The 27,127-nt window shown below is 45.4% G+C and overlaps 2 long non-coding RNA genes across 2 annotated transcripts; one reads left to right on the top strand and one right to left on the bottom strand.

Annotated features, from left to right (window-relative positions):
• Nucleotides 1–468: 468 nt before the first annotated feature.
• Nucleotides 469–26,627, top strand: LOC119379324 (uncharacterized). The gene is made up of 3 exons (XR_005181143.1): nt 469–601; nt 3,425–3,467; nt 26,494–26,627. It is a non-coding gene; the product is annotated as an uncharacterized LOC119379324 (long non-coding RNA).
• Nucleotides 3,505–7,447, bottom strand: LOC119379325 (uncharacterized). The gene is made up of 3 exons (XR_005181144.2): nt 7,419–7,447; nt 6,851–6,894; nt 3,505–4,024 (listed from the first exon to the last, which is right to left on the bottom strand). It is a non-coding gene; the product is annotated as an uncharacterized LOC119379325 (long non-coding RNA).
• Nucleotides 26,628–27,127: the final 500 nt, after the last annotated feature.

Genomic DNA, 27,127 nt, shown 5'->3' with positions numbered 1-27,127 from the left:
TCAGCCTTGGTTAACCTCCCTGCCTTCCTTTCATACTTATTCTCTCTCTTCTCTTCGTGCTAAAGCTTACAGGTTTGATCAGCCGCACGGCAGAAGAAAAAGTGCGTTGAACGCGCCGCCACAGAACACTCATGCAGCCAACAACCGAAGAGCAGCCATTCGCCTGCAGCGCCCTCAACAAAACTGCTCCATGGGAGCTACGGTGTCGAAAGTGATAGTGAGTCGTTCGGCCAGCACAACTTCAGTGTTGCCGACGTACGCAGCGAACTGGCGTCAAGTTGACCTCAAACATACAAATTATTACCGTTTTATCTCAGCACACTTAATACGCATTGCTTATTTTTTAGTACCTTTTTAAATAAAAAAGTAACGTATTTTCAAAGATTTGCTTTCGGCTTATTTGCGTAGTTTCGAAGAAAACCGCTGGGTGGCCAGTATTATTGTGAAAGTCACGTGACGAACGGAACCAATCGCACAACGTCATGTGCTTTTGTTGTCTTGCGCTCGCAGAGCACTCGGCTAATGAATGTAACGATGTGTCTTGAGTCTGGTATAGGATAATTTGTCATTCAGAGTCGCCGCTAGCCACTGTGTTATTCCGGTGAGTATTTCAGAGTTGGTTCTTGGGACTCCTGTTGCATGTATTCCTTGTGAATGATCAGCCGGCATTTGCAGAGTGGGATCGAGGCGGCGCTCGAGGAAATGTGAACTTTCCCGGTATCGTGAAAGTAGAAGAAAAATGCAAAAAACAATAAGGTTACTTGATAGTGTGACGACTGTCTGTGGTTGGCGCGCAGGATTAATTACAAATAATCGATGAAGCACTGCGAAACCATTTTGTGCGGCATCTTAGACGTAGTTAAATTCCGCGCGCTTAGATTTTACTTTTTCTTGTTTTTGCAGCACATTACATGTCCATCGTTGCTTTCACTTTTCAAGCGAAAGCAAAGCTTCCACGCGGTAATTTAATTCGCACGACCAGTGTAAATTAAGGTGTCAGTTTTCCTCTCAACTTTTGACCGTCGACTGTCGTGACCGTCGACACACGCGCATTTTTTCAACTTTCGCATTTGCTTCAACGTGGTGTACGCATTTCACGCCCTAACCTAAACCGACTGAGTAGCCGTTCGCGTATGTTCGCTTGTCATGCATGCAACTGCAGCATCCGTTTTCGGCTTGTTGTTGTGCTGTAGTTAACAGTTTTTTCGATCGATCCTTTCGAGGGTTTACCGTCGGGAATCGCTTTCACGCGCGAAGATGCGCCCCGCTAGGTTTTCAGATTCAACGGCGCTTGTCTCGCCGCGAATTCTCTCCGGTGCGCGCGCCTCATTTGCGTATTGCGTCTCGACCACGCGGCGTTGCAGGTTTACGCATGGCAGCAGTCTCCAACCGGTTTTTTGGAAGCGCTTGAAAATAAACGTATCGCGTTAAGTAAACGCACCATCCAGCCGGCAGAGGTTGACGCCAGTAGAACGAAGTACCTTGTGCTGACAGGGGTAAGAGGAGTTAAGAGTGCTTTTTTTGTTTGTAATCGTTGCCAGCACAGACCGATCCGATATGCTCATGTGCATAGATAGTGTTGCTTCTCATCTTAAACGATCTTGGATCACGCACCAGTTTTAGCCGTAGCGAAATGTCGGTATATTTTTTCATTGTGCACCACCGGCGGGTTCGGCCCGAGATCCAAAAAGCTCTCGTTGCTCGCGCATATTTCTTTCGTCCGTTTTCTGCTTTATTTTTGGCGACCATGTGCAAATCTAGGCATCCGTGCCCCCTGCAGTCGTCGCGTAATCTAATTATAGTAAACCTTGGCGCTGCGAAATGTTGCGATAGCAGTAACGCGCTTCTCGCGTGCTTTTGCTTCTAGCATTCAAGGAAAAGATCAGTTGAGAGGGGCAGCGGCTCGCGGAACGTGCTGTTCATGCGCTCTGAGGCCGCGTCTGCGCTTGAATGGAAGCGCTGCTGTTTGCAGTGCAGCTCGGGGTTGGCCCCTGGATGTGTTCACTTTCTTTGCCGGCTCTCCTCCGCCATGCTTCCTCATTCTTGCGTCGTCTGCCATCTATTTTCCTAGCTCGCATGCGTTGAACTTCAGCTCGTCAACGGTAGCTTCTACGTCGCGACAGGCGGCGCTTAAAGATAGACCGGAAGCATTGGGCTGCTGAGACCGAGGACCGATTTTTGTGTGAGCGGTGGTCAGCGAAGTGCACGTTTCATGGCCGATCTCGGGGCAGTCATCACCCCGCATCTGGAACACGTTGTTAGAATGACAGTGCAATTTGTTGTCAGCAGGGTCGGCGCACGTGAGGAAGAACATGGGGGGCGAAAGCAGCTTCTATAGCCTAAAATTCAGCGCCCGTATGCGTCGGTGCCACTGCAAAGGTCCTCGCTACTTAGCTACAAAAAAAAAAAAAAAAAAAAGGCATGAACTTTAGGTTGGCCTTGGTTCCTACATTTGGGGACCGAACAAACGATCTGCGTTCCCTTGTTCTCGATTAATTTAGACCCATACCTGTCGATATTATAAGGAGTTCATGATGGCGTCAGATATATATGGAACAGCGTCCATAGTTTCGGAATATATTGTTGCTATGTTTGAAGCACAAGCAGCTCATAGGCTGCCATAAAAACAGTGGATGAGTGACATATATATATATATATATATATATATATATATATATATATATATATATATATATATATATATATATATATATATATATATATGTATATATATGGGGGCAATGAATTACTTTCTGTTTTCTGTGAGCTAGTTGGTTCATTCTGAAATTTGTAAAAGTACTGGACGACACAATAAACTTAAAAAAGAAGGTGCAGAAAAAACGAGACGATAGGAAAGCTGCTCTCTCTCCTGTCGTCTCCTTCTTTTTCCTGCACCTTTTTTAAGGTGTTTGGGTCGCAGTATATTCGCAAAGCATTGAGTGGCGATTTATTCCGGTAAAAAATTGATTGGACCTATGGAAGAATGTTCTTTTAGAAGAGCAAGAGAAAATTCACCATGCTGATGCTGCTATCAAGTCACATTGGCCCATATCTACAAAATTGGATCATGCATATACGCACCGTCGGCTATCGCAGGAATACATTGGCGGGCTAGTTGGTTCATTACTGTCCCGTCTTTGTTAAGGAAGTTGCCTCACCGACCGGCGTTCATGCACGCTTAACTCGCGACAACATTCAGAAAGAAAAAGAATCACCACGGCGATGGCACACACCACGGAAACCAGCGCTAATCAGTAAATGTCTCGCGAGTGCTGGCTAATTTACCCGGTAAACATTTTGTCTTGTGCATGATTGTGCCATTTTTCGCATTTCAGGGCCATTTTCTTGTTACTATAGTTTAGTTTTTTTTTTTACTTTTACGCAGACCACAGTTCTGTTTACTTATTTGTTTATTTATTTTCAGTTTTCTGTTGGCCCGGGTTGATCAGTGTTGTTCCCTCATCTCGGTGAGTGATTTCTGCTTTGAATATTCGTGCGGTCTCAAGGCGCGCCCCGTAGATTTAAATCTGGAGCAAGCGCACCTCCCGCTGGAAACTTTGGTATTTAGGCCATTTCTGGACTGAATATTTCGGAAAATCGAACAGTTAAAAAACAAAAAAAAAACTTCGTAACTCGGTAGTTAATAATATTAAATCAATTTTCGATCTTTATCCCTCAGAAACAGCCTCGATGACTTTGTTGTGTCACATTGGTTATGCGTACGTATACGCAGATCATAGAGTAAAAAAAAAAAAACAGGAAAAAGAAAAAAAGGAGCATTGTATGAATAGCTATTTCAAGGACTATTCACGTAATGCTCTTTTTCCTGTGTGAGGAAAACGTGAAACACCAATAAATAATGAGTGAGCGATGTCATATAAAATAGCATAACATATGTAAATAGGTCCTGAAATAGAGAAAGAAACACTATGAAACCATACTTACAGACAGATGACATACAGAATAATAAAGCATATGTTCAGATACAATTTAAAGGTTTTGAAATGGCGGGACAAGGTAGAGACTGTAAAAAAATGAGAAAGACGGAATAATAATAATGAACGATATCGCAGTTAGTTGGAAACTGCACTTGGTCCATTAAGGACTAAAACGCGCTGAATCGATATACGTCATATTTTTCCGTGTTAGAAAATCTTGTAGGGTATTCGCGGCAGATAAAAAAAAAAAAAGCTGTTACGTTACGCGAAGCAAACCTATTGTACATATTGCGACCAGTCAGTAAGTTTTTAGGTGATTGGTTAAATAGAATAAATTGTCTTAACTCTAAGAGTACCGATCTAATCATCACGCGCAGGCAATTGTAGGCATCTCTGAGCGCCAACTAACGGCGGTATTGTGTTGTTGTAAAAGCTTAAAGGGACACTGGAGTGAAATATTAAATCAGTTTAGACTGATAAATGATTTTTTGCGAACTTTTATTTTGATAATTTCGCAATCATAGGTTCATTATTAGGACATGATCAAAGGTCAATTTTATTTTTGAAATTTCGCGCCCGGAAGGTTAGCGTCAGGTCACGGATTTACTGTCTCTTATATTGGCTCAATCAAATTTCCTGAAACTTGCTTTGATAAGTCTCCAGCCCTCTTGGAACACAAATGCTTACCAATAAGTAATTCTGTGGGCCTTAGCAAACGCCGTCAAAATCTGTGACGTCACATCGAATTGGTGCGGGAAGCTCAATGGCGGCGTCGCCACCCGTATTTCCATTTTTTTTACGCGTTTTCTCGCTTACCAAGCATCTTCTCGCGGCAAGAGTGGGGCTTTTTAATACGAGAAAAGTTGTTTTAGGCCCTAAGTGCCCTATTAAATAAATAAAAAAATTCTACTCCCAACAGTCGGTATAGAATATAGGTTTCTTAAATGCACCGCATTTGATTCCGACCGATTTAGCGGTGGTTTCGTTTTTGTATAACAATCATGGCTTCTTTTTTTTTTACTCATTGATTTAAGGAAAGACGTCGTTAAATCGGTTTTGGTGCCAAGTTGGTTTTGCTAATTCGGGTTGATGACAACATTGAACCATGTGGGTATCTGCAGGGCAGTGGAAATTTCTTCGTTACATCAGGAACTACGTAAAATCGGGTTTCGTTAGGTAGTTTTAACTGTACCTGCATCAATTCTTGCCTGATACCTGCTTTCTGGCGTCCCGACAGAATGGCTGGAGTTTAGCCATCTTTTTTTTTTTTTTAATCCTAAAGTCGTTCGCGGAAGTTTTTGAGAGTATACCTTTTACAAATAAGGGGGGACGTCCATCTGCTATCTTTTGCCGAGGTACATGGTCCGATAAGGCACTTTGCCTTTGACATGACCTCACCATAACCCACTTTCCCACACGCAATAATTGCTTTAAAGGCCAACTCCGGCGATTTTTTGGCCATGTCAAAGTAATGGTGCTTTTATGTTGCTGAGACGCTCCTGTTACGGGCCCGATAGCAGAAATACTCGGCAAATTGGAGAAGAATTTTAAATAAGCAAAAAAGCGCAACACCGAAACCGAAACCCAACCGAGTGTACTGTCTACGTATGACGTAGACGTTGTTACGAACGAACCGGAAGTCGTGCAAGGCATGCCGGTCACGCCGGCGCGGAGTATGAAAACTGTGACAGCCGGGACGACCAGCGAAGCGCCGGCCAAACCAACGCTGTCTGTCGCCTTGCGCACAGCAGACGCTCGCTGTAGCAGCCTAAGCGCCGAAGTTAGCGGTGCCTTCGGCTGCGTCACCTCCGCCGCCTTGCCAATACTGACGTCACAGACGCAATGTTGCCAATAATTGTGGGAAGCCAGGAGGGCGTTTGCAGACAATCTTTAAAACTCATTTGCAAACAATCTGCGCATGTCTCAAGCCTGTAATTTGGCATAAATGACGGAAACGTGCAAAGGAACGTACCCAGCGAATTTCACTGAGATCCATCGACCTCGAAAAATCGCCGGAGTTGGCCTTTAAGTATTCATCCTTTCCTCGTGCCATAGTCGAGTGGAATAAATTAACTAATGCAATTGTTTCAGCACCCTCATTGGCATTGTTTTCATCGAAATTAGAAAGTGCAGTAATCAGTTGAATCGTAGTACATACTACTGTACATGATTGTTAAATGTATTCTTGTATTTTTTATTGTATGTTTTTGCCCGTTGAAGTATTTTTTTTCTCCCTGTATTCATTGTATAACATGTATATATATACTATATGTCATTGTACTTGCCAATTGTTCATAACTAACTTGATGTACCACCCTGCTAAAATCACCAAATGGTGATTGCAGTATCTGTAAATAAATAAATAAACAAATAAATAAATAAATAAATAAATAAATAAATAAATAAATAAATAAATAAATAAATAAATAAATTTAGGAAGGCGACCGCCTTAGCATGCGCATGCTGCTACACTGGCCGAATCGTACTTAGACGAATGAAAAACACAAAGTTCTTCCTTGCTGTCGTCTAAGCTGCGCTTTGTTTCGGCACATTTCGCAGCTTTTGTGAAATGGCCGCGCGAACTGTTATTTTTACTTCTTGCCCGCATATGTCGAGCTTGGCTGGGCCTTGCGAATCGCCACGGTCGAGTCTGGCGGCTGTGTCTTTTTGTCTCGTGCGCAGCTGGCCAAACCGTGCCGCGCTGCTCCGAAGGCTCTCGATTCTTCCCGCGCTCGCGAGTCGTTTGTGCGATGCTTATCCGTCGAAAACGCGACGCTGCAATAACTGGCTTGCGGTGGCGTCCGTGGGATTCATCGTCGAGTGCCATTGGTGAGTGCTGATGACGACTGGCACGAACCATATGCAGCCACGAGGCATGCGGGAAAGCGAGGCCGTGTGCTCGGCGTGCTTACCTCTCGATTCCAGTCGTAACCTTTATCATCTATATAAATTCGCGCTGAAAAAAAAGAGAGAGAAGAGGATGGTTGATCCCTCTGTCACAGGAATCGGTATAACACGTAAGTGAAACGTGTCACCACAGAAGTAGTTGATTGCTTTAGTGCATTGGTATATCAGAGCTTGTATAATGTCTATTATTGTTTGGCATATGTAGCACCGCCTGATGTGGACACACTCACGTTGACGCCTTGTGGCACATCTCCGTACCGACGACTAACGCCCATTTATTATTTTTTATTTTATTGATACCGTAAGCCTTAACAGGCTCTTACAGGAGTGGAAAAAAAGAATGCAGATTGACATCTACACATTAGACCAAAGAACAAAAAATAATAAACAAAATAAAAAGGAAAAAATAAAATAAAAAAGAACAGTACAGACTACTCTAAACAATTACAGATTGCAACTATACAACCTAGAAATAAAAGAGAATAAAAACACCACAGGCCAACAGGGAAGAGTACACATTAGACACAGATCTGAGAATTAAAACATAGAGTGGCATACAAATCAAAAACGTACATTCCGTGAAAAGTAGCGTCATTATTCTACAACGCTGCAACTTATTGATCCAAAAACTTTTCAAGATTGGTAGTGAATGATTCGAGAGAACCTGAGGACACCATGTCACGTCGCGGGTTATTCCATATTTCTATGACTGATGGAAAGTAGGAATACTTAAATGTGTTGCAACGGGAGTTGAAAGGCCTGATACTCCTGTCGTGGTTTGTTCTGGCGGAGCGCTGGTATGGTTGTTTCAAGTAATCGTGTTTGTTGATGTTAATGTTGTCATGATAAAGCAGATAAAGAAATTTTAATGCAGCAATGCGTCGCCCGTGATCATGATTTAACCCTTGCGGTAGCTGAAGTTCTTAGCATATACGTGGCCACCGCTTATGGGTGAATCCCGCGCAAATATGGCATCAACAAGCACATAATAAACATTGGTACTCGATATGCACTCCTCCAAAGCGTTGTGAAACGCGAAGAGAAACGCTACACGCGTCATGTCTTCCCTCTAGCCTGGCCGATAATTCTCACAGGGCGAGCTGGGAACGCGGTGCGACAGCCAGGCGAGCGTCGGAGAGCTATTTTTTCGATATGGATGGATGCTATGAGCGAGGCTTGGGCTAAAGCCGCCACCTCGCGGTGTGTTAAACGAAATTACACTTCTATTCGAAACGCGCCGAATGGGACGGTCGCAGCAATTAACGGCGCGTTTTTTTTTTCTCGAGCCTGGTGGCACACATGTCACCACCCCGTTATAAAGGGGACGCTCATAGCATCCATCAATCCATCCATGCAAGAGCACTGTGAGAGGAAAGTGTGAAAGATGAAAGGCGCGTTCATGTAACCTCCGTTATGTGTTTGGCGTTAGCTCAGTGGGCTAAACGCCCGCCAGCCGTCCTCGCGGACCGAGAGGTCATGGGTTCGGCTCCTGTCAACGGACCTTTTGTAGCGTTAGCTACACTGGCCTAGCCGAGCCAGTTTCGCGTGGCTCCTCAAGAGCCGTGCTGCGCATGCGCGAGGATCAGTGATGTCACACAGCTGGCGCACCAGAGCCGGCACTTCCCGCGCACTCCGCCGTTGCCGCGCACGACTCGCTGCCGCCGGTTTGCGTTTTCCAGAGGAGTGACGTCGTAGCCGAGGTAGACGTACTGGCGCCGGCGCGCGCGCAGCTATTCGCCTTCGCTGTGCAGTCGCCGTCTGACACTGCGCTGGAGCCGCTTGATAGCGCCTCTGACTGGCGTTTGCCAGTGTGGTTTAGCCATGGAGAAGGAGAGCGCAAATGCCGTTCAACGGCGCAGAAGAGCGGAGAAGCTTAATCGGATCCCGAAGTAGTTGCCTGGCAAAATAAATATACATGTGCCACATAATATGTTACCTTGTGTGTGTCATTGGAGCAGCAGTAAGCATGATAATCAAGTGAATCTTAGACAATCAGGAAAGCTAAGAACAATCAGTTGAACCTTTGCTAACGCTACGTTATCCTGGCATAGCCGAGCTAAGCCACTGCAATATTTTTTTTACAGTTTTTTTTCTTTGATGGAAATACGTCATGAAAACCTTGGTGGACCCCGACATAAAACACTTTCGTGTTAAAAAAACACAGAAAAAAAGACAATGGCACCAGCTCTGCATAAACGCATATAAGATGCCCTTTGCATATCTTCAAGCATTGTTAATGTTCACTGAATGATGCACTTGCTAATCATTGCGCGGGTTTAGGAAAACTACAGATGGTACAAAGAAGGACACTCTTTGTTTCTTTAGCTTATTGCTTCGTGTTGTTTACAAAATCAGTGGATCAGAACAACTTTCCCAAGCTGCCTCACGCAGTCGCGAGTGTGTTTTCGCGTGGGCATTCCACTTAGGAGAAACTTTTACCTCATAACAGCGTGAATTGCTTATATTAGTCTAACATCTTGCCAGATCACGGTACAAGTACACGTTTTAGCAAGGCATTAGACAAATATACTGCTCGATTTATTATAGACGTCCCAACGGCGCGCACTGAAAAACGCTCAATCTATAGGCGTTGCTTGGAATGCCTTCAAAATGAATAGCGTCCGTCTCACGGTGGCCACTGCAGTTCATGTTACCTCCCCGAGCGCTGCAACTGAACGCCCTCGGCGTCGCCTCAGCCTTCACACGCTGGCAGCGACGTGGGACCGACTCCGGGTCGTGTTCCACATCTGGCGCCACGACGGCGGCAGTTGAGCTCTGTTCCTGTATGCCATCTCGCGTGTCCACGAACCCCCATCGCCTGTCCAGGCCGCTCTGTCACTGGCCATAACCTAACTCTATGAAGCCTCTCGGAGTTCTTTGTCTCCTCATATTCACATCGTGCACAGCGTCGTGGTTTTACTCCCTCCGCCGCTTCCCTGCTCGGACACACACGCACAATCAAACAAACACAACGAAAGAAAGGCAGGCGCACACAGTGCTGCATGTATGCGCGCGTTTGTTATTTTTTTTCTTCTTTATTTCTTGTTGTGTACAGTGAGTCAGTCCATCGTGTATCGCACACTCGGCCGAGCTGGCGCATGAGATGGCCTAAGTTTCTTTCACACGTGAGTCTCGTGCCAGCAGCTATGAGTAGCGTCTGGCATGCTTCTATTCATAGTTACGCAAGAAGCTCGCGTTCTGCTTGATTCCCGGCAAATGCCAAGCAGACTGAGTTCTTCGGGCAAGTAGGCCTCTTGCAATCCTTAATGAAAAATATTTACTGTTACAGTATTTTGCTGGTATTTTTACTTCCTGCACAAGCAGTGCATCATGAAAGGCAACTCGGCAAATTTAATTTGAGTTCAGGTGTCGCCATTTGCGTCTGGCCTTCATACCATGCTGTTCCGCGTTTTTTAGCGGGTTTAAAAGCGTCAGTTTCTAACGGGCTACTAGATCATGTTGACATTCCGCGCAGCTTTGTCTGGCAGTCTTCAAAACGGGCTGCCTGAAAAAAAGACAATTAACGATAGAATGTTAATTTACGTATAATATAATGTTGCCCCGCTTAAGCTACACAGGGGCGACATGTGGCTTAAGATAATTGATTGTAAATTTGGTGCGTGGAATATTATTAGCCAACAGGAGCTTAACAATGTGTCAGGACGGTAATGCCATCATGATCGATTTGGTCAAGTCACAGAACAGCGGTCTTTGCCACAAAGCTCTTTTTAAGGCGAATACGAGTGGCACCAAAAGGGGGCCGATTCATTTTAATGCAACACTGGATGAGGTGCTTCGACGATCATGACCAGGATTTCGGGACGTGTACGTGGCGCCATCCCTCGTCGGTAACAACGGTGGCCTGCCGTAACTGAATGGGAAATAGGCGGTTACCAAAAAGAACTCCTAGTTCTATACAGCAGAGACTTGTTTGAACATTGTTGTAAAATTACAGTGTCGCACTACAAACTGCGTTTCTTCCCGCAGTGTTTGATATTTTACAATGGGTCCCCATGTGTTTCTAATGGGCTGTGTTCAGTTCTCCTGGGAAGCCACACGCTTTGTAGTGCAATACTGCGATTTTACCGAAATGTTCCAGTGGGTCTCTGCTGCATATACCCGGTAGTCCTTTTTGGTAAGTAGCTTTTTTCGTGAAATATGATTTTTTTTTCCACCTATTTCCCATTCATCTATGGCAGGACGCCGTTGCTGCCGCCGAGAGATGGCGCCACGTACAGATGCCCCTCAAATACTGGAAATGTGGGGAGCACTTAATGTTGTAAAGGTACGCCAAGCGCAATGCGTTTATGGGATAGTTGGTGCGTATGCGTAACATCCTTTTAGCGCAATAACACTACTGGAGAAAGACGACAGGACAAGGCGCTGTCGTCAGGTGATTGGAAGTGATAATCAGTGTATAAGGTGAATGAAGCTTAGAATAACAGAGAGCTGAGCTAGTTGGTGGGTATTCATTCTAAGAAGACCGGGTGTGCAAACACGGGCACAAGAAAGAAGTCACGACACCACAAACTCATTTTCATTTTCAAGCAATCATGTTTTTAAGGTGAATAAAATGTGAATTCATGTTAAATAACGAGAATCTAAAGGGTGAATTAAAAGTGACTCACATGTGAATGAAAGTTGTAAGTGCACGCAAGTAAATCAAATGTAAATGAAGTGTATAAAATGCTTCAGCGTCGACAATAATGTCGCTGACAGCGACGAAGCCTCCTAAGGCTATCGAAAGAGGATAAGCAATAGGAAGCAACAATGCAATCGACTGAGAACGTCAGTGTGGTTTAATAACTGTCTCGTCAGAGCATAGGTCTAATAACTGTCTCGTCAGAGCTCGTCAGACCTGTGCTCTACTTTGCGTTAGCTAAATGCACTGTAGATTTTTAAAAATGTGTTGGCAATAATCATGTTGTGTTATTATTCCACATCTTATTTTACCAAAACGCTGTTCGATGATAAGCTTGTGTTTTCCTTTCCTCCCTAAGCCTTTCTTAATTGAGTTTGAGCTTTTACTTTCATAACAGTGATGTTTTCTTTTTAAATTCTTTAGTCCATGTGGAATTTTTGAAAGATTGCCTCCGACACATACCACAGTTTTGGTGTTTGAGCTCGACTAATTCACAAGCGAAGACTAATTTATTCATTGTTTAGCTAAACACTTTATGGCGCGTTTTGTAATGTCCGAATTGCAGCCGGGGAAATTAGCGAGGCGTGTTTTTTTAGTGACGGCAACCCGGCGAGTTACGCTCCTGAATGCATACAGCGGAGAGCCACACCTCGCGGCGGCAACCATCGTTCTGAACGTCCACACTCCACACGTAGCGAAATTCGCCTTCTGCGTCACGTGACCGCCGAGTGTCTACGCAGTGGAATTCTGCCTCGAGCAGCCGGTTAGCGGCTCAAAGTGAGCCTCGTCAAAGGTACCTGTGGCCCAAGCTAGCCTAAGTTCGCAGGCCATACATTCCCAATAGCGTCCACTTGCAACGAATTGTGGATTGGCTTCGGCCTCAAAAATATGCGCCGTAAAACATCAGTGAAAATGAACCTTTGGTACACTTCCCAAAGGCAAATTTTCTACATTCAAGCAGAAAAATAACGAGCCCCGACGTGTCAAACTTTGAAAATGAATTTCTCCTATCCTGAGAATTCATTTCGAGTCCATGGCCTCACCTCGATAACTCACGATTTGCAAATGTAATAAGTTAGGCAAATCAATGAGTGAAAATTTGTCGAGTAATTCTATCATGCATTTCCATTTCTCTTCGAGCAAGACAGCCAGAGGACTACAATTGCGTTGTCTGCCAGGTGTAACTTTTTAAAAATTCAGTGTTATTAAACAGCAGCAGGAAGAACAAGCCACTGCTGCGTACCCGAATGCGGTGTATCGTGGCACTTGTGTATTCAATTCCCGGCCGGGTTCTGATGAGGCGAAATGCGGGAGCGCGGCTGTGCTGTTGCTTAATTTAGCTCTCGTTAATGAATGTGTGTTAACGCGCAATCCTTGCCAAGGCTCCTGTCCGATCGCGAAAGACGCTCCACCGGCATCGCCGTGGCCGCCGCCTTCGTTTTTGTTAATCTTTGACGCTATACTTGGCGTCACTGTGAAGAGAGGCATCTCCTTTCCCTCCCAGGAATGAGGCCAGGGATGGTTTCTAACTTCTTGCACAGGTCCGCAAGGCCAAGGTCATCGCGCAGGCGAGGCTGTTTCACATGATGGCCATTCCTTATTGCAAGCACCTGGCGATTAGATTGCAGGCGCGTCGACCGACGCCCTCGGAAAGTCGTCAGTGCGCGCTCCTCGGGGCGAAAATGGGGGAGGAAAGTCTTGCCTGTGCTTGCCCCAAAGGTTGCGCAAGAAACTCGAGCGCCACACGTGCGTCTCTGCCCCTTGTCTTGTTCAACGCCACTCCTCTCTGTGATTAGGCGACGCAGAGGGACGCATGCGAATCTCGCGGCGCATATCTACAAGATAACGTGCCAGTTTGATAAACTCCTTCGCTTCCTTTTTTTTTTTTTCATACCTGATAAGATATCGTAGATATAGGATGGCGTGAACTTACTGTGGCTGTTTTAAAAGGTGCACTCGTAAATCTTATCGGTAGTTACGTTGGAGTTGTGTCACGAGTGTAATGACATAACGAGGACATGGATTCGATTCCAAGTCTGATGCGAGTGGAACACGAAAGGGGTTGTCGACTGTGTACCGTATTTCGGGCGCACGTTACCGAGCGCCAATCTCTGATAACTGTGTTGCTGTCGGACATCAATCAATCAATCAATCAATCAATCAATCAATCAATCAATCAATCAATCAATCAATCAATCAATCAATCAATCAATCAATCAATCAATCGATCAATCAATCAAATTCTCTTATGTGCTTATATATCACAGTATCAGTTTTCTTTATTTTCCATCTTGCGTCAAGGTTACTGCCTGATTTATCTTGCATTTTCAAAACACGGTGTTTTGGACATATGCCTATCTCAGTAACGTGATGTTTTGGTAACCGCTAATGCAGAATTGGCCGCACCATCGCAGAGGAAAACGATTGCGTCGTGCCCGTTTTGGCTTCGCACGTACGATAGGTTGTCTCCGGAAACGCAGTAAAAACGGCCTCACCGCGGCGTTGTGTAAAGTTCTGCCGCATACAGTTGTGTAATTTTGTGGCTTTATACTTCCTTTTGATGACGCCCTTGCGCGATTCGTGCCAGCCTGCGGTAAGCCGCGAAACTGTTCGCGAGCTCTATCGTGCGAGCAGTTATATGCCCGTAGGGAGTTTGGCTCGAATGAATACGCTCCAAAAGTTGGTTCCTCGCAAACGAGGTGTGCTCACTTTCTTCGCGGCACGTTTGTAAACTTTTTATTTTTTTTCGTAAATGCAAACTTTCCTTTTTGGTTTCTTGGGGCCGAGTTTGCTGTTATGCTGCCAGCCATAGGAGGGAAACGAGAGGAGGTGACCACAGGCGGCTGCCAACATCTCGTAACACGGAGAAAATATTCGCGATTAATGTTTTTTTATACTATTTATTTTAGTAGTGGTTCATTTTCTCACAAATTCTTTCATTCAGTGCCACGCATATCCGCCCATACTGACAATGAACACAAGGTTTTTACATTATTTTATTGGACTAAAAACATTTACACCCACCTCTTGCATTATTAGTTAATGAGTGGAAGGCCCTTCTGCAATCCATTGCCAATATTGAGGAATTAGCTTCATTTCAAACGGCTCTACTAACGTACCTAAACGACCGTACCTGGCATATTAGCTGACAAACCATCTCTTTAATTTTTGTCTGATATGTCAGATTCTTCGCTACTTTTGAAATGGACCACGTTTTTGTTGTGTTCACTCTAATAGTTCTGCAGGTCAGTCTCATGTTATTGCATTGTACCATCATTCCATTATGTTACCATTAATTGCACTGTCACTCTTTAATTGTGAAGTTATTGTGTCCTTTATTTATCTATTGTTATGCTTACTTCTGTCTTCCTTTTTATGTTTTTTGTTGTAACACACGAACGCACGCACACGTACGCACACGCGCACACACACGCACACACACACGCGCACACACACGCGCACACACACGCGCACACACACGCACGCGCGCGCGCGCGCGCGCGCGCACACACACACACACACACACACACACACACACACACACACACACACACACACACACACACACACACACACAAGCGCGCACGCACGCACGCACGCACGCACGCACGCCGTCGTGAGCGAGGCAAGTCGAACGCAGCACCTGCAGTTCCTTTGCTGCTCGCCTTCTGCTGTCGATATCAGCGAGGTGAGGTTAGAATGTGTCAACATTGAGATAAGGCTTCTCCGAAAAAAGGAAGATAATTGCTTGGCTTTTGCGCAACCTTAATTGTTTTTCGTACCGCGCACTACACGCGTTCTCCCAACGCTGCGGCCCTGTCGCATTGGGAGAGAGAGGGAACGGGGCTTCTCTCCGCGTCTGGCGCTCGTCTTCCTCGTCGTCGCTGCACCGCCCGTTTTTCCGAATGCCAGACCGGCAGCTGTAAAACGCTCTTTTGACATTGTTCATGAATTCCGCGCGCCGACGCACTGCCTGGATCCAGTAGCGCAGCGTTTGGCGCGCTCGACTGATGCCGCCGTCGTCTGCGCGCATGCGAATGAGGCGCCGATGGAATCCGGGGCTGTGCCTCGCTAGCTGGCTCTCGCGACCGGTTCTCATTTCCTGTTTTGCATATGTCTACGCTGCTTCTGGGTTTACCGAGCTGCCTTCCCGGCGGACGTGCTGTTTATACTTTCTGTATCTGCGCATTTCATACATCTGAAAACCGCTGCGATACCCTTTTCTGCCGGTTCAGAGGCATACGTATGGGCTTCAATTGTGCAGAAAAATCCTGAGTTCGGAAGTTTCAAGTCCTGTAAGGTCGCCCCACTCAATTTACTGCCGGAAGATGGACAATTTAGATTACTTTGTAGATTACTGGGCATTTTTAGATTACTGCTCTGCTGCAAAAATACGGGTCGTCTAGTGAATACATTTTGAGAGTGCCGTCATCCTTTAGCTTTCTTAATCATTAAACATTTTGGGGGAACTACGTCAGCGAATACTTCTGTAGTTGTTTTACATGCTGTAGCATGTTCACTGTATTTGGTGCTGTGTGTTTCACTCAACTAGGACAAAAAAAAAAGCAACCCTAAAATAGAGTGGTATATTTTGAAAAGAAAATATATATTTAAAGAGCCATTCTCGGTTGCTATCCAAGGATGCACTTAGCGTGCTTTGGGAAGTCGTTATTTGTGGCACCATGTTGCACTATGTGTTATGGGTGGTGCCTTCCCTACCGCCATGCCCAGGCAACCAGTGCTTTCTCGAGGACCAGTTGGGAACCCGGTGTAGCGTCTGCGACCAGAAGCGCAGCGTCTCAACGACACCATCTCGAACGGTGAATGCCTCCGAACACTCCCCTTTGTGGCCGTCGTATACGCTATACCACCGCACGGCGGTACAATCGATACCACCAATACCACTCCTAGCGCACGAAACCACCGATACCCCGCACGATGGCACCGTGCCATCGTGCGGATACCACAACCGCGTGGTTTCTGCCGCATTTTGTTTACACTGCGCTATCTTAATAATAATAATAATATCTGGGGTTTAACGTCCCAAAACCACGATACGATTATGAGAGACGCCGTAGTGGATGGCTCCGGAAATTTCGACCACCTGGGGATCTTTAACCGGCACCTAAGTCTAAGTACACGGGCCTCAAACATTTTTGCCTCTATCGAAAATGCAGCCGCCGCGGCTGGGATTCGATCCCGCGACCTGCGGGTCAGCAGTCGAGCGCCATAACCACTAGACCACCGTGGCGGCGCTATCTTTAAGATCGCCCCACGAAAACTGTTAGACAAGGACGCGATACCGCCAATAGGTCAGAAAAAAAAAGGAATGATAAAAGTAGACTCGCGACATGTTGTTCGTAGTTGTCTTGAATAACTCTGATTATTCTTGAAGTGTCGTTAGTTAGCAAAGTAGTGGTGCATTTAGAAATGAAACCTCTTAAATGTTTATCTTGGGGCATAAATTTGAGTAGTTGGAGGACTTGATCAAGTTTCTAGCAAGGTTGTTTCCTTCACGTTATATTTTGCATGGCTTTTTTTTTTTCTGGGCTCTGAAGAAATCCCATAGAAAATATATAAAAAGAAAGCTGCGTCACCGCGCTCTTGCGCATCTTGAATGCAGCGCACTCAATCCTGTTTCGATAGATCTGCACCCGCTGGAATGTCGAAAGCCTAAGAGTTCGTTTGCATCTCATTTGCATCCATGTTTAGCGATGGCTTATCATTTAGGTCCGTGAAGGATTTCGATTTTCGCAACAATGCGGATGAGAGGTAGTCTGAACGCCGTGCCAATGGTTTTTATTTTTCTTTTTTCTACATCGCCCTTTCGAGACACGATGGAAAGTGCTGTAATCTAGACGTGAAGGCACGAGCTGACGTCATTCTTTTTAAAATATATCCTGTTTTTTCCTCAAAGGCGAAAAAAAAATGAAGTAAAATATAACTTCAACGAGACAAGCTCTTAGGTATTTCTGAGCACGCCCTGCAACTTTTCCAATACGACTTATCTCATAAAACAAATATTTGAAGAAGAAATGCATAATTAAACGTAGTCGATTAACTAATCGCACTTAATAAGTGTGTCAATAATCCAAGACGACTGAGGACAGCATGCCTTTGGTCTCATTTATCTAAACTGTACCACTTCGTTTTTAATGATTGTTTCGCACCACACGAAGCGTCTGTTGGTTGTTTCAGCCACGACCAAGCTACTAAGACTGGCGCATTCTTGCCGTCGCCGTGAGGTTCCGTATAAACTTCAAGGGCGATAACGTCGCCCGCGCTTCGTGTTTTCTACGTGCGAGTGAAAGCGGTCGAGAGCAGCCGACGTTCGCGGTTCACGCGGAGAGAAAACGCGCCACCTGCCTTCCGTCGCACGAAATGCCCGTGGGGGGTGCGAGGCGTGGTTTCTGCAGGAACTGCGTACTTGGAGCGGCCGGTCGCCTCTCAGCGGTCGGCTCATACGTTTGTTTGTACGCGTGCTGTGCTCTCGCCGATGTGAAGCGACAGACGGCACGAAGGTCCTTTCGCTCGCTGCAGGGGCCGTGTTAATTTTCTTACGTTAGCGTCCTTATACGCCAGCGTTCTGTTGAGTACGCCAGGTCGGATGCTAGAGGAGCGAGCTGCTAGCCTTACCTCGTATAACATTACAATTTGTTGCTGTCGTATGCATTGCTTTGCCCTTGCGGCGAAACTGGGGTTCTTTAATTGTTAGACGTAATTACTCGTTCCAGCGAACTTGAAGTTGTGTTTACTAGTGAACTAATGTTCACTAGTTGCATGCTGAAATAACTGACGGCACATGTTGCAATGGAAGCATTTAAACTACTACGTGCTTCAACACATCCACTTCGTATAAATCGTGAAATGGTAGCACCGTTTTCAAATATGCAGCCCAAAAGTTCCTGCAGGACGCATTGACGTTCCACGCTCTACTGAACATTTACCGTGCATTGCGTACAAGAAGGACTTGTAGAAAAACTATGTCTAGAACAATGCTGCGTTGTGTCTAAATGTTCTTATACAGGGTCTTTCAGCTAAGGTGCGCCAATTATTAAAAAAAAAGGACGAAAAAATTGAGGCAGCTTCGCAATAGGGGTGCCAAGCCTGAAGGAAGTGCGCAGCTGGGCAGCCTTCTTTCTTTCTTTCCTCCTCACTTTCTTTTTCTATTTTTCCGTTTTTCCTGTCTCTCTCTCTCTCTCTTTATTTCTTTTTTTTTCTCTATCTATTCCTTTCTTGCTCTTTCTATTTTTCTGCCTATTTTTCCCCTCCTTATCTCTATTTCTCGCTTGCTTCCTCTTCTTTTTCTATTTTTATACGTGGTTTTGCCTGCGTTACGCCAAGCGACGACAGCATACGACAGCCTCGGCCCCTAAAGGGCTCCGCACTTATCGTCATCAATGCGCTCGAAAAACAAGAGGAAGAGGCCTTCTCCTTGGTGCGAGCGCGCGCTCAATATGCTGCAGATGGCTATGCTATTCGTGGTTTTGCCTGCGTTACGCCGAGCTACGACAGCATGCGATGACAGCATACGACAGGCCGGGCCCGTAATGTGCTCCGCACTTAAAACATAGGCGCTTCGCGTCAGTGCTGTTCTGAGCCATGTAGAGCACGTCGTGATATTTCTTCCAATCCGCCGAGCTCGATAATTAACAAAGATTGTTTAATGATTTTTTTAAAAATTGTAACTCTAGCGAAAAAAGTTCAATACAAACGTTGTAGCGCTTGTTCAGAAGCATCAGATTTTTTTTCATTTAAACATACTATCAGCCCTCGAAAGGGCCAGGATAGGATTGAGTACAACATATTACATCGTGTACACCTATGAACGCACATCAGAGAATTGGCTAGTTATGTACAAGCAATATTAAGAGCAGTTCATAACACTTGGTTGTCAGCTTGCAGCACATAATAAAGTACCTCTGGCTTGCTGGAGGCGAGAGCGAAACTGCTCGCAATAACCAGCCCTCCGGAAGTTTGTTCCGTTCTCTCGAAGTTCGCTAAAAGAAAAAAAAATATTAAAACAATCCTTAGAAAATCTTACTTCTTTCACGTATTTTGAATGTTTATTTCTCACTACACGCGACGTTACTTCGGTTATGTAGCGTTCCTTATTTACGATCACCTTGAGATTCATAATCTTATAAAGGAGACATAGCCTTTTTTTTGTTTTCTTTGCAATTGAAGTAAAGGAACGTTTGCTTTTCCATAAAGCTGGGACACCGAGTCTTGTCTTCGATACTTAGAGTAAGTAAAGCGCAAAGCTCGCCGCTGTACTTTCTAATATTTTTTGCATTTTTTTTTTGTCGTACGGATCCCGCACTTCGCAAGCATATTACATTATAGGACGAACTAGCATTTTGTAGACGGTAAGTTTACACTGCGGATGCTTGCTTGAAAGTCCGTCGAATGAATCTTAACCTATGATTGCCCTTGCCTACTATGTTGTCTATGTGACTCGCCCAGCTCATGTTTGAGGTCAAAGTTACGCCCAAATACTTGCATTCGGTCACTCTAGTTAGCAGGGTACCTGGCAGGGAGTAGTTAAACTGTCGTGGAGCGTCTTTGTGCGATACTGTCATGTACATGGTTTTTTTTTTTTTCAAGTTCTGTTACATTTGCCATTTCCTACACCACTGATGTATTTGATCTAAATATGAGTTAAGCTTTAGTTGGTCGGCTGTGGAGGTCACTTCAATAAAAATAATGCCACCATCTGCAAATAATTTGGCTTGAACCGGTGATTTTGCAACGAGATCACTGATGTGTACTAGGAAGAGCAAGGGTCCCAGCACAGAACCCTGCGGCACAACGGAGGCAACTTCACTTGTTATAAATTTGATTCCTTTAACGCTGAAAAACTGTCGGTGATTTGTCAGAAAAGATTCGATCCATTGTATAACCTTGCAAGTGCCCAGCACTTCAGTAATAACTTCCTGTGACTTACCGTATGGAATGCTTTCTTGAGATCTAGATAAATTAAATCTACTTGGCTTCCGCGATCAAGAACTTCACAGATGAAATGCATTTCTTCACCTATGCTAATATAACTGCCCTGTTTCACTTTTTCTCAGCCTTTTTTTAAGGTGCGAGAGATTTAAAAAAGTACCACGTGACGGCCGCCTAACGCTCGGCGATTTTAGTGCCCTCAAATGTAAGTTGAGCGAATTATGAAAGGCTGCTCCGCTCACAGAGGTCGATTGAACAGGCTGTCGGTGACTGCGATGGGCGTTAAGTGATTGTATGGGCGTATCGTTAAAAAAAAAAAAAAATCTTCGACGAAGAAACGACCGTCACGTTACGTGCGAATGTGGTACGGGACCGGACGCAGCATTTGACGCAGCGTAGGCATTTTTTCTTTTCTTTTCGGACCAATGAAGTATTTTTCATCTCCGTCCTTCATCACACTGTCACCCTTGCCCCCACCGTCGTGTTGCTTCATTGGCGGAAAAAAGGGGGGGGGGGAATGCCTATACGTTGCGTCAAATGCTGCTTCTGGTCCCGTGTGGCATTTCCCCGTGGCTGCCGCTTTTTTTTTGCTGAAGAGTTTCTTTTTCTTAGAACGGTACGCCCTATTTGAATTTGAAATATAATTAATATTTCAAATTACCTGCCATTTTTTATTTCTTAGAAATGATTATGCCATGAATTGCGATGCCCTGCAACTTTCCTATATATGCAAATCTTCAAGTGGATGATGATAAAGTTCATGAACCAGTACTTCTAAATTAGTCTTTTCAAAGTAACTTTAGCAACGGCAAGGTACTTCCGCCTCGACGAAGAGTTCGTGCGCGAAGAGGACAGGTGCCTTACTGTTATAAGTTTTTATTAAAAATTTGTATTGTCAAACAAACACGCACACACACACACACTTTGTGATACCAGAAACCTGATGATACTAAAAAAGATCCCAGCCACTGTGGGAATGACGTCCTTTGTTGTTCTGCTAAGCGTTACCTAATAGATAGGTTCTAGGTTCGACCACTACGTCAAGTAGACGCTTAACTCGGTATTGGGCTTCGCGTGTGTAGCTTCCATATAGTGATCCCATACTTAACCCACTTCACCAAATGGGCCTACAGAGCGATCGTTTAGATATTTACGTTCTGTCCGTCTGTCTCTCTGTGGCGAGCGCAACATGAGCAATTGTGTGATTACAGTGCTCAGCAAGTACATTCATGTAGAGGCAAGCAATTCTCCATCTATGTATATCGGGCGGCGACCACGCCGCTGGCGCTCGTGAACGTGCGACGCTGTTGCAGCTGCTGCTGCGCTGTGTTGCGTGCGCCGCGCCTCCGCGCGTGTCCCGTCTGGCGTACGATTGTGACCCGGGACGCACTCTGCATTCCCTGATACCGCACGATGTCGAGTGCTTCTCATTTCGCGCGGTGCTTTACACGCGGGCACTATAACGCCAGGGACTCGGCGCTGACTCGACACACGTGTGGTATTACGCTGACGATGCTATTTCCAGCAACGTGCGTGGGCAACATATACTCCTGTTCTATAAGCAGTTCTCATCTCTTTAAGAGCTACGAAGAGGTATGTGCCTTTTTTTTTGTATCTCTTTCCAACTTACGGCCATGCGCAAAATCTGCTGGTAGAATAGATGCTCTCGTGCGCCCACCAAGCATTTTTCCGGTGGGCCATCGTTGTGTGCATTTTCATTAACCGAAAGGGCCAGACTTTTATGTGTTCAGTGTACACTCGCTACTTCTCTGACAGCAATATTGAGCTAATTCGGTGATTACTGTGTCCTGGGATGCGATGACATGAAATGATTCCGTTTTGTTTTTATTCCGTATCCGCAGATAGTACTCCGTAGTTGGTAGTCGCGGGATGCGACGAAAGCCGCGAAAACGTGCCCCGTCGCGTTCATATGGAGAGCATCGCGTGACAAACATGTTTCAGAATAGACTTTCCAAACGGAATAGAACATGGCTGTCCGCCTATTGTTCTTACGCTCGACGAGAAGGAATTTGCATAAACTCATATTTTGCCATGATTCTTCTTTTACGGCTGTCGAGCCGTTTCTTTTTTGTAGCGTTAGCTACACTTGCCTAGCCGGAGCCGATTTCGCGTGGAGCGTCATGAGCCGTGCTGCTCATGCGCGAGGATCAGTGATGTCACACAGCTGGGTCACCAGAGCTGGCATCTCACGCGCTCTCCGACACCACCGTGCGCGGCTCACCGCTGCTGGTCTGCGCCGCATTCGAGAGGAGTGACGTCGTAGACATAGTGGCGTCAGCGCGCGCGCAGCTGTTCGCCTTCGCTGTGCATCGCCGTCTGACACTGCGCCGGGGCCGCTTGATAGCGCCTCTGACTGGCGTTTGCTAGAGTCACTGTATATGCTACCTTTAGGTAGCAGAGTAGCGCATCTGTCTTCCAAACGCCGCGAGCAACCATGCGTTGCGGAGAAGCTGACGCTCGGGCCAATTTTTGTATTTTTTGACGCCGACGCCGCAGTGAACTGGATTGATCCTTGTCATCGACAGTCAAGTTAATCACCGGTCTTCGACACGCCAAACATGTCAGTCGGCGACACGGTAGGCATGTCGCCTGCAAAAAAGAGAGTGAAGCTTCGCCGCATAGCTGCGGTTGCCAGCCAGACCTATGCGCAACTCTGCTACCTAAAGTAGCATATACAGTGACTCTAGCGTTTGCAGGTGGGTAACGCCATGGAGAAGGAGAGCGCAAATGCTGCTCGACGGCGCAGAAGAGCCGAGAAGCTTATGTCATCGGATCCCGAAGTAGTTGCCTGGCAATTAGCGGTTACTGTGTTGGGGCCATAGAGACGGCAGCGTGTTACTTCACTGACCACCGAGCCGTCTTAGTGGCAATAGAGAAGCAACCTGACGTCGAGCAAAAATAAATATGCATGTCCCACATAATACGTATACCGTGTGTGTGTCTTTGGAGCAGCAGTAAGCATGACAATCAAGCTAATCCTAGACAACCTGGAAAGCTAAGAATAATCAGGTGAACCTTTGCTAACGCTACGTATACACCGTTGCATCGGGCGAGGAGGACCGGACTGGCAACCAGCGCTTTCCTCCTTTCTGGCTTGTGCGCGACGGCGCGGAGTGTGCGGGCTGGTGCTTGGATGAGTGGCGTTGTCGAACAATTTTGCGTGTTTTAGGTCGACCTGCGGATTTTGTCCTCTTTTATTGCGATATCAGCCAGCGAAAGATCAACAGGAAACCACTGGGCCGTTTTGGTTGTTCTAACAACTACTGAAAAAAGGAAACTGCTGCCTCAATAAGTATGCGACGTGCGTCACCAAACGCGGAGAGCGTGCGGTTGCAAACTCTTCAAGGTAGTACATCGTTTGTGTTACGTTACAGGTTCTAAATCGGCAAGTGCCGTAATATATCCGGAATTCCCAATGTTCCACGCGGTGAAATGTCAATCGGATATGGCCAGATTTGCGAACCACAAGCGGCCAAGTACGGCCCTGTCCGATAAAGTGCAAAACATCTAAGCACCACTCGAGTAGACACCCGAGTTGTTTTCGCTTCGTTTTATTATTATATTTTAATATGATGTGTTTGTAGCTCGGCTCAACAAGGTGATCGCTGTAGTTGATGTATACCGGTATTAGTACGGACGAGAAATCCCTCACTTCGCAGCGGTGCAACCGGCATCATACATTTAATTATTGCTCCGTACCAGCCTTCTAAAACTCGAACGTTCAATGAACTCTGCATCAAAAGGACGTGGCGAGATCTTTATCGTGAGGTTACAACTTCCGTAAGGCAGCGATGTGTATCGTATACGATGCGCGATATGAAAGCCGAATAGTAAAAAAAAAGAATTATGTTGCTTCGTGTGTAGAACAACTACCCCAGGAAGACAAATTTTTACGTGGTCAAGAACCGTGTCAGACAAGTTGCGCTATGATATACAACATAGTTAATTCTCTTCTAAGCGCGATACAAAAACCACGTTGGTACGCTTATCTAGTGTTTCTTGGACTGCCAATTTTGCTGCTTAGCTTTGCGAACGACAGCAAGAATTTCGCAAGAACAGTACATCTGGTATACGAAGTTATATGAAAAAACCAACGCGAATCACCTCCGACGCCGATCAAAGGCTCGAGCCCTGGCGCGCTTCGTGCCTCACCGGCGTAAGAAACTCTCTAACCATCTTCATCTTATCGCCGCCGAAATCCGATCAAATATCACGACTCTTAAGAGAAAAAAGAAGAAAAAGCGCGCCGGCATGTCAACATCAGCATCGTTTTTATGTACCAGCACTTCCCTGTAAACAGCTCTAACTTCGTCCACACCGGTGGGCAATAAACGAGCGAGCAATAAGCGGTCACTTAAAAGTTGAGATACAAGATAGGTACCTGTTTGTGAACAACGAACAGATGCCGCGCCATGAAATAGAGACTGCATGCTCACGCACGACCGCATGTACGAGCGGTAGTCGGTGCGACAACATAAACACACCGTGAATGAAAAAAACAAACTAAAAGATTACAGTCCAAGAAAAAATTCATTGTATACCCTAAGAGTGAGGGAACTTGCTTGCCCTACTAGAACGAGTCCAAATGGGTGGTTTTCCAACAGACAGTGCCGAAATATATGACATCGACCACTTATGACACGTTCGCGCCGCCGTATATTATCATCATCGACCCTCAACGGGTCAAACCTTTTCAAGACGTCTCACAGGCTCATTTCCTACGTAGGTCGCATCTCTTCATACAAATTTCAGCGCGCCAGAGCGAAAAAAAACCGACTGCAACTGCAGCCAGCTGCAGCCGCACGCATACCTTCCATACAAACGCGGAGCTTCGCACATGCCAGTGGGTTGCCAGACCAGAGACGGCGCCGCCCGCTAGGCAATATGGCGGCTCCCACGAAAAAAAGGTCTATATCCTGGCATAGCCGAGCTAAGCCACTGCATTTTTTTTCCTCTATGAAGGGAATATGCCGTCATTTTCTACTCCGTTTCGGAACGGGGGCATTCGTCGGCACTGTCGAACATCTTCAACTTTGTTCGGCATGATTCATACGTAATGTCGGTGTACTCGTCATTCTGACGTCACTTTTTTGTGACGGGGAGAATGACAGGGAGAATGGGCGTGGCCCGAACATTTTCGATCAATCAGGGAGTGGTAATGACAAATTAGGAATAAAAACGAAACGGTACATAATAATGTTATACCGGCCCTGTTCTATTCATTCTTCTTCTTTTCAGTCTTTTTCTTCAATATCACAATTGAAATTCGGTGATGAGTATGTCAAGTTACGTGCAATTTTTCTATTTCTAGAAAACGGTATGCCATAACATTGGGACGCTGTACAACTTTCCCAAATAAACAACTGCCGTCAGTTGATAATTAAAAAAGTTGTGAAGTTTATGTTAAATAATTATTTCAGTGTAACTATAGTTGCGGCGGCGTGGCGTATTTCCGCCTTGACATAAAGTTCGTCTGTGAAGAAGACAGAAGGTGCCTGACTGTCAAAAGCATTTTTATTTAAAAAAAAGTATTTATAGCCTAAAAAATAAATAAAAACGCCCTGCATAAGCCTCAGAAGATTGGTTCACTGCCAAATTACTTATGGGATAAAATATAGAAAGAAAAAGAAAGGACCTTTTCTTTCGCTCTCCATGAAAAACCCCCAACTGAAGACAACGTGTTCCTTACACAACCTTACAGCGCTTCAGCCTGAGGAATGCCATGGTTGGAGGCAGTACATTGAGGCACTCTATAATAAATTAGCGAGAGCATGTTCTTTACTATGTAAATACCGCCAATACTTGCCTAACTTATTTGAGCTATCATACTGCCGTACCGATCGCTCATATCTTCATTCAGTCTTCAAACTGCACGAAAGATCAGTTGGACTCTATATGTTTCCAGATCGTATAACTGGATTAACTCTTCTTCAAACACTAAATATAATACATTTTCATTCATTAACCATCTTTAATGATACACGTGCGAGCACTGTTCACAACTATCTTTTTAATTTTTCTTATTTTACCTCGCAGGGAACACCAGGTCTACAGTATGCTAATTTTTTTGCACCCATTAGACGACAATGTATGAGAGAAAAGACGGATTCATATTGCTGGAATTACAATATTGATCAATCTTCCTGTTGATGTTGAATAAAATGCACTTGTCCACGTTTCGTTAAGAAAATGTTCCGTAGCACTTCGACTGCTGACCCGAATGTCGCGGGATCGAATCCCGGCCGCGGCGGCTGCATTTTCGATGGAGGCGAAAATGTTTGAGGCCCGTGTACTTAGATTTAAGTGCACGTTAAAGAACCCCAGGTGGTCGAAATTTCCGGAGCCCTCCACTACGGCGTCTCTCATAATCATATCGTGGTTTTGGGACGTTAAACCCCAGATATTATTATTATTATTCCGTAGCACTTCCGTGTATAACGCTGAGCTGAACTTCAGTTCTTCTTCAGTCTAGCTTTACCTTCTTTTACGGCTTTGTCGTGTTTGTATTTTTTGTTCAGCCTCTATTTTGAGTGGAGCAAGCATCTGGATATATTTCCACCCGCTTCTGTGTGTGTGAATACGAGCGCATTGATGGGGAGGACAGTTCGCGTCGCCCCTATAGCGACGGTTGTGGCATCGTATAGCTGCGCGTGTATATCGCGCTCAAAAT

The sequence above is a fragment of the Rhipicephalus sanguineus genome, chromosome 1 (genome assembly GCF_013339695.2).
Source record: "Rhipicephalus sanguineus isolate Rsan-2018 chromosome 1, BIME_Rsan_1.4, whole genome shotgun sequence".
Lineage (NCBI taxonomy): Eukaryota > Metazoa > Arthropoda > Arachnida > Ixodida > Ixodidae > Rhipicephalus > Rhipicephalus sanguineus.
This window is presented reverse-complemented; position numbering and strand designations above follow the sequence as displayed.